Raw genomic sequence first — 13,821 nt, 5'->3', positions numbered from 1 at the left:
ATAATTGCTTGAACCCAGGAGGCAGAGGTTACAGTGAGCTGTGATGGCACCACTGCACTGCAGCCTGGGTGACAGAGCAAGACCGTGTCTCAAAAAAAAATTATTTAGTTTATTTATTTGATTAAAAGATTAACATAGAAAAAATATGTAATCACTTTAGTATATCCTTAAATAAAATATGTAATGATTAAGAATACCAAATAGGATAACAGAAACTTCTGGCTGGGCATGGTGGCACATGACTACAGTTCCAGCTACTCAGGAGGCTGAGGTGAGAGAATCGCTTGAGCCCAGGAGTTTGAGGCTGCAGTGAGCTATGATTTCACCTGTGACTAGCCACTGCACTCCAGCCTGAGAAACATCAGACATCATGTTTCAAAAGGAAGGAAGGATGGATGGAAGGAAGGGAGGGAGGGAGGGAGGGAGGAGGGAAGGAAGGAAGGAAGGAAGGAAGGAAGGAAGGAAGGAAGGAAGGAAGGAAGGAAGGAAGGAAGGAAGGAAATAAAATTCATATTAAGCAAAGATATTTGTGCAAACATCATAATCAACAGCAAACATCAGAAGCGTTTCAATGAAGAAAAGTCTAAGACAAGGGCCAGCCAGGCCTCTCCCATTTATCACTCTGGGGGATGCCTGAGCCTGGACCAGAAGAGAGAAGAGGAGGAAACAGGAAAGAATGTAAGTCAAAGAATTTGAACTGCAGTTATCTACAGAGGCCATGAGTGCAAATAGAAAAGCAGGGGAATCGATTTCAAATTTCAGAACAAAAACTGTTTAACAATATTCAGGAAATTGAACAAATACACGTTGTACATACGATAAATCTTGAATCTTTCGTACTAATAATAAACACATAGTAACAATAACAAAGAGAGAATCAGCCTCTCCACATTAGCAAACTGCCATGAAATCGATTAGAAGACATTCCCAGGCCTGTGTAAAAGCATAAAACTGTACTGAAAACCACAAAAAGACACCTTGAGGCTGGGCGCGGAGGCTTACACATGTAATCCCAACACTTTGGGAGGCCAAGGTGGGTGGATCATGAGGTCAAGAGATCCAGACCATCCTGGCCAACATGGTGAAACCCCATCTCTAGTAAAAATACAAAAATTAGCTTGGCATGGTGGTGCACGCCTGTAGTCGCAACTACTCAGGAGACTGAGGCAGGAGAATCGCTTGAACCTGGGAGGCAGAGGTTGCAGTGAGCCATGATCGCGCACACTCCAGCCTGGGCAACAGAGTGACACTCCATCTCAAAAAAAAAAAAAAAAAGACACATCGAAGACTAACAAACCAAATCCTTACATTGGAAGAAGTAGTGAAATAATAAAGATATTAAAGATCCAGACTCAGTGCATTTCAAACTTTTTGAAATAGCTATTCTAGCAAATGTGAGGTGACATCTCATTCTGGTTTTAATTTGCATTTCCCTGATGATTATTGAACTTGGGCTTTTGTTCATGTACTTGTTGCTCATATGCATGCCTTCTTTGAGAAATGTCCTTTGCTAATAATCAAGTCCTTTGCTAATATTTAATAGTATTTGTTTTTTTGCTGTTGGATTGTTTGAGTTTTTATACATTTGTGATATTAATGCATTATCAGATGTATAGTATACAAATGTTTTCTGTCATGCAGATGCTTCTTCTTAGAGACAAGGCCTCACTCCATTGCCCCTAGGCCGGGCCTGTTGAGTGACAGCAGCCCTGGTGCCCCAGCCTGCTAGGCCAACGTGTCACCCAGAGGCTTCAAGGCTCTCCTCACCATGGTACCCACCTCCTCAAAGCTGCCTCCTGAAGCCCTCTAGCTGCTGCTGCAGCAGCAACAGGTACCACCACCAGGGGCCTTCCAGCTGCCAGTTCAGGCTTTCCAGAGCCAGGGGTTGGGGAACCTGCAGTCATCACCTCAGCAACTCTGGTGGTAGCCAGGCCAGCTAGGGCAGTGATGATGACTGTAATTAAGAGTGGGATGACAGCTCCACACTGGTGGATGAGTCGAGAACACCAGGCAGAGGCATGTACCTGGTCTTTGATGGTTCAGTGGACCTGCACTACCATTGCAGTGCAGAGTGCAAGAGTTGAAGCTGGGAAACCTTCACCTAGATTTAGGAAGATTCATGGAAAAGTCTGGATGTCCATGCAGAAGCCTGCTGCACGAGTGGAGCCCTCATGAAGGGCTCTTCTAGGGCAGTGTGGAGGGGAAATGTGGGGTTGGAGCCCCTACACAGAGTCCCACTGGAGCACTGCCTAGTGGAGCTATGAGAAGAGAACCACTGTCCTCCTGACATCAAAATGGTAGATCCACTGGCAGCTTGCACCCTCAGCCTGAAAAAGCTACAAGTACTCAAGGGCAGTCCTTGAGAGCATCTACAGGTGCTGAATCCTGGAAAGCCACAAGTGTGGTGCTGCCCAAGGCTTTGGGAGCCCACCCCTTGTACCAGCATACCCTTGATGTGGGATATGAAATCAAAGGAAGTTATTTTGGAGCTTTAAAATTGAATGACTATTCTGCTGGGTTTTGGACTTGTGTATGCTTGTAACTCCTTTCTTTTGGCCAATTTCTTCCTTTTAGAATGGGAATGTTGATCCAATGCCTATACTCCCATTTTATCTTGGAAGTAACAAATTTGTTTCTTATTTTACAGGGTCATAGGCAGAAGGGACTGGCCTTGTCTCAGATAAGACTTTGGACTATAGACTTTTGAGTTAATGCTGGAATGAGTTAAATCTTTGCAGGAATGTTGGGAAGTCATGGTAGTATTTTCTTTTTTGGAGACAGAGTCTCCCTCTGTCACCAGGCTGGAGTGCAGTGGCGTGATCGCAGCTCACTGCAATCTCCACCTCCTGGGTTCCCCTGCCTCAGCCTCCCCAGTAGCTGGGACTACAGGCCTCCATCACCATGCCTGGCTAATTTTTTGGATTTTTAGTAGAGACGAGGTTTCACCATGTTGGCCAGGATGGTCTCGATCTCCTGACCTTGTGATCCACCTGCCTCGGCCACCCAAAGTGCTGGGATTACAGGCATGAACCACCGTATCCAGCCAGTAGTATTTTGAAATATGAGAAGGACATGAGATTTGGGAGAGGCCAGAGGTGGAACAATATGGTTTGAATCTGTCCCTGCCCAAATCTCATGTTGAATTGGAATCCCCAATGTTGGAGGTAGGGCCTGGTGGAAAGTGATTGGATCGTGGGGGTGGTTTCTCATTAATGGTTTAGCACCATCCCCTTAGTGCTGTTCTTGTGATAGAGTTTGCATGACATCTGGTTGTTTAAAAGTGTGTAGCACTTCCTCCCCACACTTCCTCCTGCTCCAGCCATGTAAGACGTGCCTGCTACCCTTTTGCCTTCCACCATGATTGAAAGTTTCCTAAGGCCTCTCCAGAAGCCAAATAGATGCCAGCATCATGCTTCCTGTACAGCCTTTAGAACTGTGAGTCAATTAAACCTCTTTTCTTTATAAATTTCCCAGTCTCAGGTTTTTTTTATGGCGATGCAAGAACACACTAATATAGGTGAGTTATTGGGGCCACATCAGTGGAACCTATTCAGTGGAGTCATGTGGGACCTGGTCATGTGGGACCTGGTCAGCAGGGCCTGGTGAATAGGTCCTTGTGAGTGGGGGTCGGGTTGGTGCTGACCTGGTCAGCAGCAGCCTAGTCAATAGTACCTGGTCAGTGGGGGCATGGTCAATGGGGACACAATCATTGGAGACCTAGTCAGAGGAAGCCTGGTGAGCAGGCACCTGGTCAGTGAGGACCTGGTCTGAGGGAGCCTGGTCAGAGGGTACTGGTCAGAGGGCCTGGTCACTTGGGACTACATCAGTGTGTCCTGGTCAGCATGAGCCTGGTCAGCTGAAATCTGGTCAGTGGGGGCCTGGTGAGTGTGACCTGGTTATTGGAGTCCTGGTCAGTGGAAGCCTGGTCATTGAGCCCTAGTTAGTGGATATCTGGCAGTGGGGGCCCAGTCAGTGGGGGTCTGTTCAGTAGGAACCTGGTCAGTGGGGACTTGACTATTGGGGTCCTGGGTAGTGGGGCCTAGCCAGGTAAGGTCTGGTAATTAAGGACCTGGTCAGTGGGAACCTCATCAGTGGAGAGACCTGGTCAGTGGGGAGCTTGGCAGTGGGGTCTGGAACTGGGGGGCCTATCAGTGGGGCCTGGCTAGTGGGGCCTACTCAGTGGAGGTCTGGTCAGTGGGGTCCTGGTAAGTTGAGGCTTCATCAGTTGGGGCCTGGTCAATGGGGACCTGGTGAGTGAGGGACTTGTCAGTGGGGCCTAGTCAGTGAAACGTGGCCACTGGGGGCATAATCAACTGTGGTCTTGTCAGTGGGGGCCTGGTCTTTGGAGTCTTCATTAGTGGGGCCTGGTCAGTAAAGGTCTGTTCAGTAAGGACCTGGTCAGTCAGAACCTCGTCATTTGAGGCCCAGTCAGTGGAGACCTTGACAGAGGGGGCCTTGTCAGTTGGGCCCACTCAGTGGAGGCCTGGCAGTGGAAGCCTCATCCGTGGGTCCTGGACAGTGAGGCCTGGTCACTGACGGTCTGATTGGGGGTTTTGTCAGTATGGCCCAATCAGCGGCAGCCTAGGAGTGGAGACCTCATCAGGGGGTCCTAGCTAGTGGGGTCTAGTCAGTGGTGGTCTCGGGTCCTGGTAAGTTGAGGCCTCATCAACTGAGGCCTGGTCAGTGGGGCCTGATCGTTGGGGTCCTGGCTAGTGGGGCCTGGTTGGTAAAGTTCTGGGTCATTGGGTTCCTGGTTAATGGGGCCTAATCCGTAAAGGTCTGGTTATTAAAGACCTGGCCAGTCAGAACCTCATCAGTTAAGGACCTGGTCAGTTGGGACCTCATCAGTTAAGGACTTGGGCAGGTGGAACCTTGTCAGTTAAGGACATGGTCAGTTAGGACCTCATCAGTGAAGGAAGTGGTCAGTTGGAATCTCGTCAGTTGGGCCCCAGTCAGCCTGGCAGTGGAAGCCTCATCCGTGGGTTCTGGATAGTGAGGCCTGGTCACTGGAGGCCTGGCCGTGGAACCTGGTCAGTGAGGGTCTGGTCACTGGGGTCATGGGGAGTGGGGCCTGGTCAGTAAAGGCCTGGTCATTAAGGACCTGGTCAATCAGAACCTTATCAGATGGGGCCCAGTCAGTGGAGTCCTGGTCAGTGAGGCCTGGCTAATGGGCCTTGTAAGTTGGGTCCCAGTCAGTGGGGACCTGGTCAGCTGGAGGCTTGTCAGTGGGACCAGGTTGGTGGGGCCTAGTCAGTGAAACCTGGACACTGGGGACATAATCAACTGGGATCTTGTCAGTGGGCACCTGTTTAGTGGGGTCCTGATTAGTGGGGGCTGGTCAGTAAAGGTCTGGTCACTAAGGACCTGGTCAGTTGGAACCTCATCAGTTAGGGACCTGGTCATTGAGGGCCTCGTCAGTTGGGCCCAGTCAGTGGGGGCCTGGCAGTGGAAGCCTCATGAGTGTGTCCTGGATAGTGAGGCCTGGTCACTTGAGGTCTGACAGTGAGACCTAGTCAGTGAGAGTCTGGTCACTGGATACTGAGCTGTGGGGCCTGTTCAGTAAAGTCAGGTCAGTAAAAACATGGTCAGTTGGAACCTTGTCAGTTGGGCCCAGTCAGTGGAGGTCTCTCTGGTCAGTGGGTTCCTGGTAAGTTGGGGCCTCATCTCTTGAGGCCTGGTCAGTGTGGACCTGGTCAGTGGAAGCCTAGGCAGTGGGGGCCTTGTCAGTTGGGACAGTCAGTGGGGGTCTGGTAACTTGGGACCTGATTAGTGGGGGCCTGGTCACTGGGGTCCTGGGTAGTGGGGCCTAGTCAATAAATGACCTAGTCTGGTCATTAAGGACCTGGTCAGTCAGAATCTCATCAGTTGAAGCCCAGTGAGTGAGGGCCTTGTCTGTGGGTCTTGGTTATTGGGGCCTAGTCTGTAGAGGTCTGGTTAGTGGGGTCCTGGTAACTCAGGGTCATCTATGGGGACCTGGTGGGTGGGGACTTGACCAGTGGGACCTGGTGGTCAACGAGGGTTTTGTCCCTTAAACCTAATAACCAGGGCCTGGTCCGCTGTGACGTAGTCATTGTGGCTTAGTCAACGGGGGCCTGACAGTGGGGGCCTGTTCCATGGGGACCTTGTCAGCAGTACCTGCTCAGTGGTGGACCTGGTCATTGGGGCCTAGTACTTTTGGGCCTGGTCAGTGGAAACATGATCAGTGGGGACCTTGGTCATGGATGATCTGGTTAGGATTGACCTAGTCAGCAAACACCTTTCAGCAGGTTCTTATCAGGAGAAACCCGGTCAGAGAGGGCCTGGCCAGTGGGGCCTAGTTCTTAGAGTCTGGCAGTGGGACATAGTCGGTGAAAACCTGGCCGGAATATCTGGTCAGTGGGACTTGGATGTGAGGGCCTAGTCAGTGCGGGGGATAGACATTGGGGGCCTGTTCAAGTGTGGGCCTGTTCAGTCAGGAGGGACATGACCCAAGGGGGCATGATCACTAGAAGCCTGGGTAGTGGAGGCATGACCAGCAAAGACATTATCAGTGAAAGTCTCATTCATAAGGCCTAGTTAGTGGAGTCCAGGCAGTGAGGGCCTTTTCACGAAGACCTAGTCAGTGGGGCCTTGTGCCCGGTCAGTGTGAACCTAGTTTCCAGGAGCTTGGTTAGTAAGTTAACTAGTCAGCGGGGACCTGGTCAGTGCAGCTCTGGCCACTGGCTGACTGATCACTGGACCCAATCAATGGGGGCCTGGCTTGGCTAGGGGGAGGAGCAGCTGCCAGTGGGGCCTGGTCAGTAACAACCTGGTCAGCCGGGGCCTAGTCAGGGGGAGTCCAGTCAGTAAGGCCTGGTGAGTGGGGCTTCATCAGGGGGGACTCTTCAGTGGGGTCCTGGTTATCAGGGCCCATTCAGTGAAGGCCAGGTCATGGCAGAGGCCCCAGTCCATGGGGCCCTGGTCAGCAGGGGCCTGGTCAGTTGGACACAGCCATCCCAGGACTGGTCCTCAGGGGCTACTCTGACTTCACAGGATCCCCTGACCATGCCAGTCCCCCAGCCTATAGCCAATGGTGTCCTTTATATCTCTCCCAGCACAGGCCCAGGACGTGGGGATGCCCGATGCTGGGAGGAGGCACACACAGCAGGAAGGAGAGAAGGAAGGAACTTCCATAGCATGGACGCCTACGAAGATACAACACGTGGTTCCATCGCCATGTTCTCTGTTTATTTCCCACATAATTCTCTATTCTAAACTGGCCTCAGTTGAGCACAAAACCATCCTTGTACTACCACAGATAGTTGGCCATGGCTCTCTGATAGAAGTTTTTATTCTGCTGTAGAAATTATCCTTGAACTGGAAAAAGTCCCCAACCCAACATCCAGTCACTCAACACTCTCATCTTTATAAAGAGCTGCTTCCAAATTCTAGATCGATTTTTGGAAAAAAAAATATTTTCTTCTGGTAAAAAGTGCTGCATCTGTGATCTCAAATCTCTCCCTTTAATTGGATGGAGATGGTGAATTTCAGCCAAAGTGGCCAAAGAACTCGTGTCCCACGCTCCTGAACACCATCAGCCCCCGCACCTCCATCGTTCCTCCTCCTACAAGTCTCCTGCTCCCCGTGACTTTGGTAAGAGCTCCTCTGTGAACATGGAGGACGTCTGGAAATTTGATGCGTTGCCACTTGGACGGCAGTAACAGGTCCGAGACAGAATCCAGGTCCTGCCTGGGCCAGTCTGGGAAGAGCTTGACGATGGCATCGTAGGCACCTCCGGTGAAGGTGACGGGCTGCTTCAGGCCCACCTAGAAGCCCTGCTGGGCCCACTCCAAAGCCTGGCTGAGGCTGCGGGAGGGCTGGCCCCCTGCTGATGTTCCTTCTCAAAGCCCCTCACCTGCTTGTCGTGAACTCCATGCCCTGTGGCTGAGCAGCAGCACTGTCGTCCACCTTCTTGAGAAAGCATATGGAGCTGTCAATCAGGCTCTCCACCTCCTGCAGGTCGAGGGCGGTGGTGGTGGAGTGCTCAGGGTCAGGAACGAGCTGGCACCCACCATGTCACCTTTCTCGCACCACCCACCTCCCATGACCAGGACACATATCCAGTGTTCATCTTCGATACCCACATCCACTTCTCCAAGTGATGCCCACCTTCTCGCTGATCTGCTCTGCTTGGATCGGAGGCAGTTTTCTTATTTTCTTTCCTCAAGAGGTGTCGTGCCATACAGAAGGCCTTCCTCTTGCCTTGTTTCCAGGCCTTCTTTCGGTGCTGCTGGGGCACATCAGGAAGTGCTGGAGGACGTGGCACTGCCAGCACTGGGCAGCCAGCCGTGTGGCTCCTCCCACAGATCAGGCTCTTCCTGTGCTTGGAGATGAAGTCCTCCTGGAAGCAACCCGTGGCCCACTTCTCAGGTGGGTGGGGCACAGAGATGGCCGGGAATGTCACCAGACAAGCATCCAGTCAGTGCAAGTGCTTGTTGCGCCGTGCACTGGGACCTGCCTGTGCATGGTCACCAGCTTGCAAGAGAGGACGCTATTCATGCCCTTGAACTTGTTCTACTGAGTGGTGTCGCCGGTAGTGCACTGGAAGGAGTAGGGGTTCTCCTGCCACTTGAGGCCATAGAGCCACAGAGCCATGCACAACTTGTCCCCGTCCTTCACAGAGCCCAACACCTCACCAAGCACAAGGCCTCCCCACCTGACTTGACAGGTGGGGAAGCGGTTGAGACTGCGCCTCATGGTGGCCAAGCTGTTACCACCACAGGAGCCCAGGGAGCCACTGAGCACCAGGTGTGAACTGCCACTAGGCTCATCCACCATCATGGAACTGCCATCCCACTTGTCCTGGGCATCATCACTGCCCTGACTGTCCTGGTTGCCACGAAAGAGCTACTGAGGCCATGGCTGCTGAGCACCCCTGCCGTCTGAAGCCTGCACCGGCTGCTGGAAGGTATTCAGTGGTGACACATGCTGCAGCTGTAGCACTGGCTAGAAAGTGTCAGGAAGGGGTCTCAAGGAGGTGGGCAGGATACCGGGCATGGTCTCAAAGCCTCCCAGCAGCATGTTGGCAGTGTGGCCGAGATGCTGGGGCCACCATCACCTGCCAGTCCCAGCTTGGAGTCATGGATCACCTGCACTGCACAGACGAGGCTGGGAAGAGGCCACAGTCACTGTAGCCATGGACGCCCTTGAGCAGCCCTTGATGTCCTGCTCCCGCACAGGCTCAGAACCTCATGTTCCTGCAGCAAGTTCTTGCTGGGGTTCTCTGACCTGAAATGGTACAACAACCGGGTGAGGTGTGCCATGTCCCCTGCATGGTCATGTGTGCTGCAACTAAAGGCCCGTGGCACCCCTGGTGCCCTCCCCTACCAACCAGGGCTGGAGTTGAGGCCGGGCCCCTCTGGACCTAGGACGTGTGCCCCAGGAGGGGACTCTGTCCAACAAGCCAAATCAGAGGCCACAAGGCATGCTCCTGGCTGGCCAGGGCTGGGAGGACACCATGTTCACCCCTCCCTGTGGTGGCCTGAAAGGGACCAGCTTCCCTGTTGAGAAGGACTTCATAAGGCCCAGGAGCCATCTGGGGTTGCAGAGCAACTGGCTGGGAGCTGCCCTGGTTCCTTCCACGCCGTGCTAGTCATTGCCCACCAAGAGGGTTCCGATGCAAGTGCCCTCATGCAAGGGACTTACCTCTGGACCTGCCTCTCCGTTCTCACGGGGCCCAGCAGGGCCTGGTGTTGTAGCCAAGATGGGGTTGCAGGGCTGGGCCCCATTAATGGTCCTGGGGCTGGGTAGGGTAGATGTGGAAGGGACGGAGCACAGCATCCCTGTTCAAATTTTACAATGGGAACCACGGGCCTCTGACAGCCAAGTCTCTGGGCAGCTTCCGGAGGGAGTTCAGAAAATGCATGGGTCCATTCTGAACCCTCAGGATCCCCAGAGAGCAACCTGCTGCCCTGAGTTTTCTGGAAGCTCCTTCGTGCCCCTGGGCCTCAGTCTTGGAGACTGCCAGCCATGCCGGGGTGGGAGAGGACCAGGGTTGCATTCCGGGGTAGGGGGCTGGCTGCATGGGCCTGTAGAGCTGAGCTGGTAGGCAGGGGTGGGCCAGCCTGTCTCCCTTGCAGAGGGGCGTAATGCTCACAGAGGCCTAGGTGCCAAGGACCCTCAATCAGGTTTGGCTGAAAAAATAGCAGACGTGAGTGGTCAGCTTCTCCACCAAGTCCATTAAGTCCCCACAAAGCTGGGCCCCATGGACCTGGGTCTCTGGTGTCCTCAGCATCCCTGTGTGGCTTCTTGAGTCTGACTCTGAGGACACCCCAGCAGGCTGCTGATCACAGAGCAAGGGGTGCGTGGATCCTTCAGGGCGTAGGGAGTTATTGGGGCGCCTCATGTCACTCCTGGGGCAGTGGCTTAGGATTCGGGCTGGCTCCAGACTTCCTCCTTCACCTCTTCATCCCAGGGCTGTGTGGCCTGGGTAGCAGCCCTGATTCAGAACCAGGTGGGAGAGGCCTTGGCTGTCACCTAGCCCCCTTGCCACCTCACATGAGATACTGTCTCCACAGTGGGTGAGATGGTCCCAGGCATGGGGCCCCCTTTGCCCTCCGGGACCGTCCACTCCACACCTGGACTAGACCATTCCCACACCTGGCTGAACTCTTGGATCTGGCTCTGGCCAGGGCTCCTACCCGTGTCCTCTCCACGAATCCTCTGGGTCAGTGACACTGATTCTCTTGTTCCCCTGGCTCAAGGCTTATTGCCCTGACATCCTTGGAGGGGTGCTCTGGAGCAAGCGGCCCCTGCTCCTCCCGGCATCTGTTGATGTTGGGATGGTGGTTCAGGGAGCTCGCACAGAGGGGAAAGGATGTAAAAACCACAGGAAGCGTTGAGGGGTCTTTCCCCAGCCTCCGCCTGTCTGAGCAGCATGTCCATTACATATGCGCTCAGCACCTGCCCAGAAGCTGCTTAGTGTAGAGGAGGAAAAGGCAGAAAAAGAGGTGCAGAAGGAAGGGCCAGGTCGTAGGGCTGGTGGGGCCGGGGCCCTCTCCACTATCGAACGCTCCAGAGGGTGACAGGAGGGGACCTGGTGCTGGAGCCCACCAGGGGGTGGCAGGTTCCAGCACTGGCTCATCAGTTCCCCCACAAAGGCCTCAAAGTGCCTGAGCATGGTGGCATCCTCCAGGACCCATGCCTGGGAGAACTGGTCCTGAAAGAACTCCCTCCCACAGGCTGGACTGGGACAGGTTCATGGTCACTCAAGGGACAGGGAGGGCATCAGGCCAGGGGGCGTTCCTGGGAGGGGTTGGTGCCCACACCCCGTTTCCAACACTGCCACCTCCCACTGGGCAGCACTGGGTCGTTCTGTGGCCACCCCTGGGGTCCAGCTATGCACAGGAGGCCATGGCCAGGGGGACGCCCAGGCAGGGAAGTGCCCACCACACTCCCACCTTTCGCATGGATCATTCATTTCAAGGGTGGGCTCAGGGTCTGGGAGAACTCGCTCTGCCCTGCCCAGCCCTACAGGCCAGGCCTGGTCATCCCTGGCCATCCCTTCTGACCAGAGCAGAGGGTCATGGGGACAGCTGTCTGTCTGTCCCGTGAGTTCCCCAGGAAACCTCAGGCACAGGGGTACTTGCTTCTGTGAACCTTGAAGGCTGTGGGTGCCATTGCCATTATTGCATGCTTCATCTTCAGGCTGAACCCCAAGGGGATCTGTGGGGACAGCAGGTGTGAAAGGACCTGGCCCTTCCAGGCTGGAATCTGGTGGCCCAAGCAGGGCCCACTGTGGTTTCAGTCCCCTGGAGTGCCAAGGACCCCTCCCCATGGGATGAGCTGCCACTGTGAGGCTGGGTCAGAAGAGGTCTTGCAGCTCCTCATGGAGGGGACTCATCTCAGCAGGGATGTGGCTCCTGGAACGAGGGGCTCCCCAGGACCTTGGACTTCCCGGGGCTCTCCCAAGTGGAGACCTGGCCCATTCTGCCCTGGCCTCTGCTGTGGGATGCCCCTTCTCAAGTGTCGCCTACCTTGTGTGCCCTATGGGGACCCGCCTGTGCCTCCTGCTGGATGGGGGTGAGCCAGGTCCTCCTGGGGGAGCTGGACCTCCGGGCTGGGGGAGCCAGGCAGTGCAGGGCAGGAGGATCCCTGGGCTGGGAGCTTCCAGTGCTTCATTACCCCCACTTAAAGCACCAGAGAAGCCAGTGTAAACATGGAATTCTGGGCACGCAGCTCATCCTTGTCCTGATGGGAGGAGCAGAGGTGCTCAGGGCCCCTTGGGCTGCCCCCAAAACATCCCTATTTCAGGCCCCTCTGCAGCCGTTCCCTAAGGGGCAGAACACTGGGCAGTCCCCAGGGTGCCCCGCCACACCTGCCCCCCGCATGGACTTTCGGTGGACACATTTCCCTTAGCCTAGTTCAGCCAGAGCATAGCCCCCCTCCCAGAGCCTCTGCCTGCTCCAGAGCAGAAAAAGGAAACCCAACGACAATCCCATGGAGACCTCCACATCCCAAGTCTGACCCCTGCTGGGACTCGACCCCCTCAGCCCCCATGAGGAGGAGCCAGAACCTCCCTCTCCCCCTGATCCCCAAGCCTCTGGGGAAGAGCCGAGGGGACCGTCTCCTCACCAAGTCCTCATGAGCTTCGGGGATGATGTGCGTAACACGTGTCCCGGCTGGGCTTAGAGTCTCCGGGGCCTGGCACAATTTGAACTGTAGAATCCTGAGAGCCCACAACTTTTCACAAAATCAAAGCCTGCTCCCTAGATGTGGAGCGGTCAGCTGGAAGAGCTAGGCACTGGCAGGGGTCCTCAAACCCCCAGACCTCCCACCCTCCCATTTGGCCACTCCAGCATGCAGCCTTGACCCAGGAGAGGAGGGGCAGGAACATCCCCTGGATCCTGGCAGGAGGAGCTGCCCGGTGGGGCCCTGAGCTGAGGTATTAGGAGGAGAGGCCTGCCATGGAGGCCGAGAGGGAGGAACGTGGCAGGCAAGGGCCAGCAGGGTGAGCGGGGTGGGTGCTGGGGGTGCATTACCGTCTTCTGGAAGTTCGTGGGGTCAGGCGGGGGGACATGCGATGAGGAAGCATTACGGTCTGGGTTTCATCTGCCTGTCCGAGGGTGGCGAGGGCAGCTAGGAGCACAGTCAGCCACCAGGAGGCAGGAGGACCCTCAGGGAGGCGAGCGTTGCCTGCGCAGTCGAGGCTGGAAGACTGAGGCTCCAGGATACAGAAGGCAGCCACAGGGAGGCTGCAATGCCCTCTGCTGATGGGGATGAGAGGTGTCTAAGTCAGGGTGTGGGGGTCCCTATCCAGTCCCAGGCTCCTACATGACCCACAGCAGGCAACATCCCAGGGGCTCCAAATGAGCCGGGGACACAAGGAAGGCGCCTTGCCTGGAAGCTGGGATCATCTAGCCAGGGTGACCGTCCCCGGGCCTGGCTGCGTGAGTCCCTGGGGGCAGCTGTCCACCTACCCTGCAGGGAGTGGCTCTCACTGGCCAGCAGCTGAGCCTGCACTCGGAAGGTGTCTTTTTCCAGGCAGATAGAGGAGAGTGGCAGCAATGCGGCTCATGACCCTACAGTAGCCCAACTCCTGCAAGAGCCAGAGTCACCATGGAAGGATGTCACCTGGGAGGGCTGAGGTCACCTGAGAGTACTGACGTCATTGGGGAGGCTTGCCACGGGCCCTGGGGAATTTGGGGTGCAGCCTCTTCACCCCTCTCCTGACACTGGGTGTCAGGACTGAGCAGGTCATGCACGTCCCAGTTGACAAGGAGTCCAAAGAGACCCCTATAGCGAGCGTCCAAGCCCATGTGGCCCAAGAGGACATAGGAGAGGACCATGGATGTCCCTCCCGTT

The 13,821-nt window shown here is 55.0% G+C and overlaps 1 pseudogene; it reads left to right on the top strand.

Annotated features, from left to right (window-relative positions):
- Window positions 1-3,495: 3,495 nt before the first annotated feature.
- Window positions 3,496-8,911, top strand: LOC144337075 (uncharacterized; annotated as a pseudogene).
- Window positions 8,912-13,821: the final 4,910 nt, after the last annotated feature.

The sequence above is a fragment of the Macaca mulatta genome, chromosome 19 (assembly GCF_049350105.2).
Source record: "Macaca mulatta isolate MMU2019108-1 chromosome 19, T2T-MMU8v2.0, whole genome shotgun sequence".
In the NCBI taxonomy this organism is placed as follows: Eukaryota; Metazoa; Chordata; class Mammalia; order Primates; family Cercopithecidae; genus Macaca; species Macaca mulatta.
Note: the sequence above shows the minus strand (reverse complement) of the source record. Positions and strands in the feature narration are given on the sequence as shown.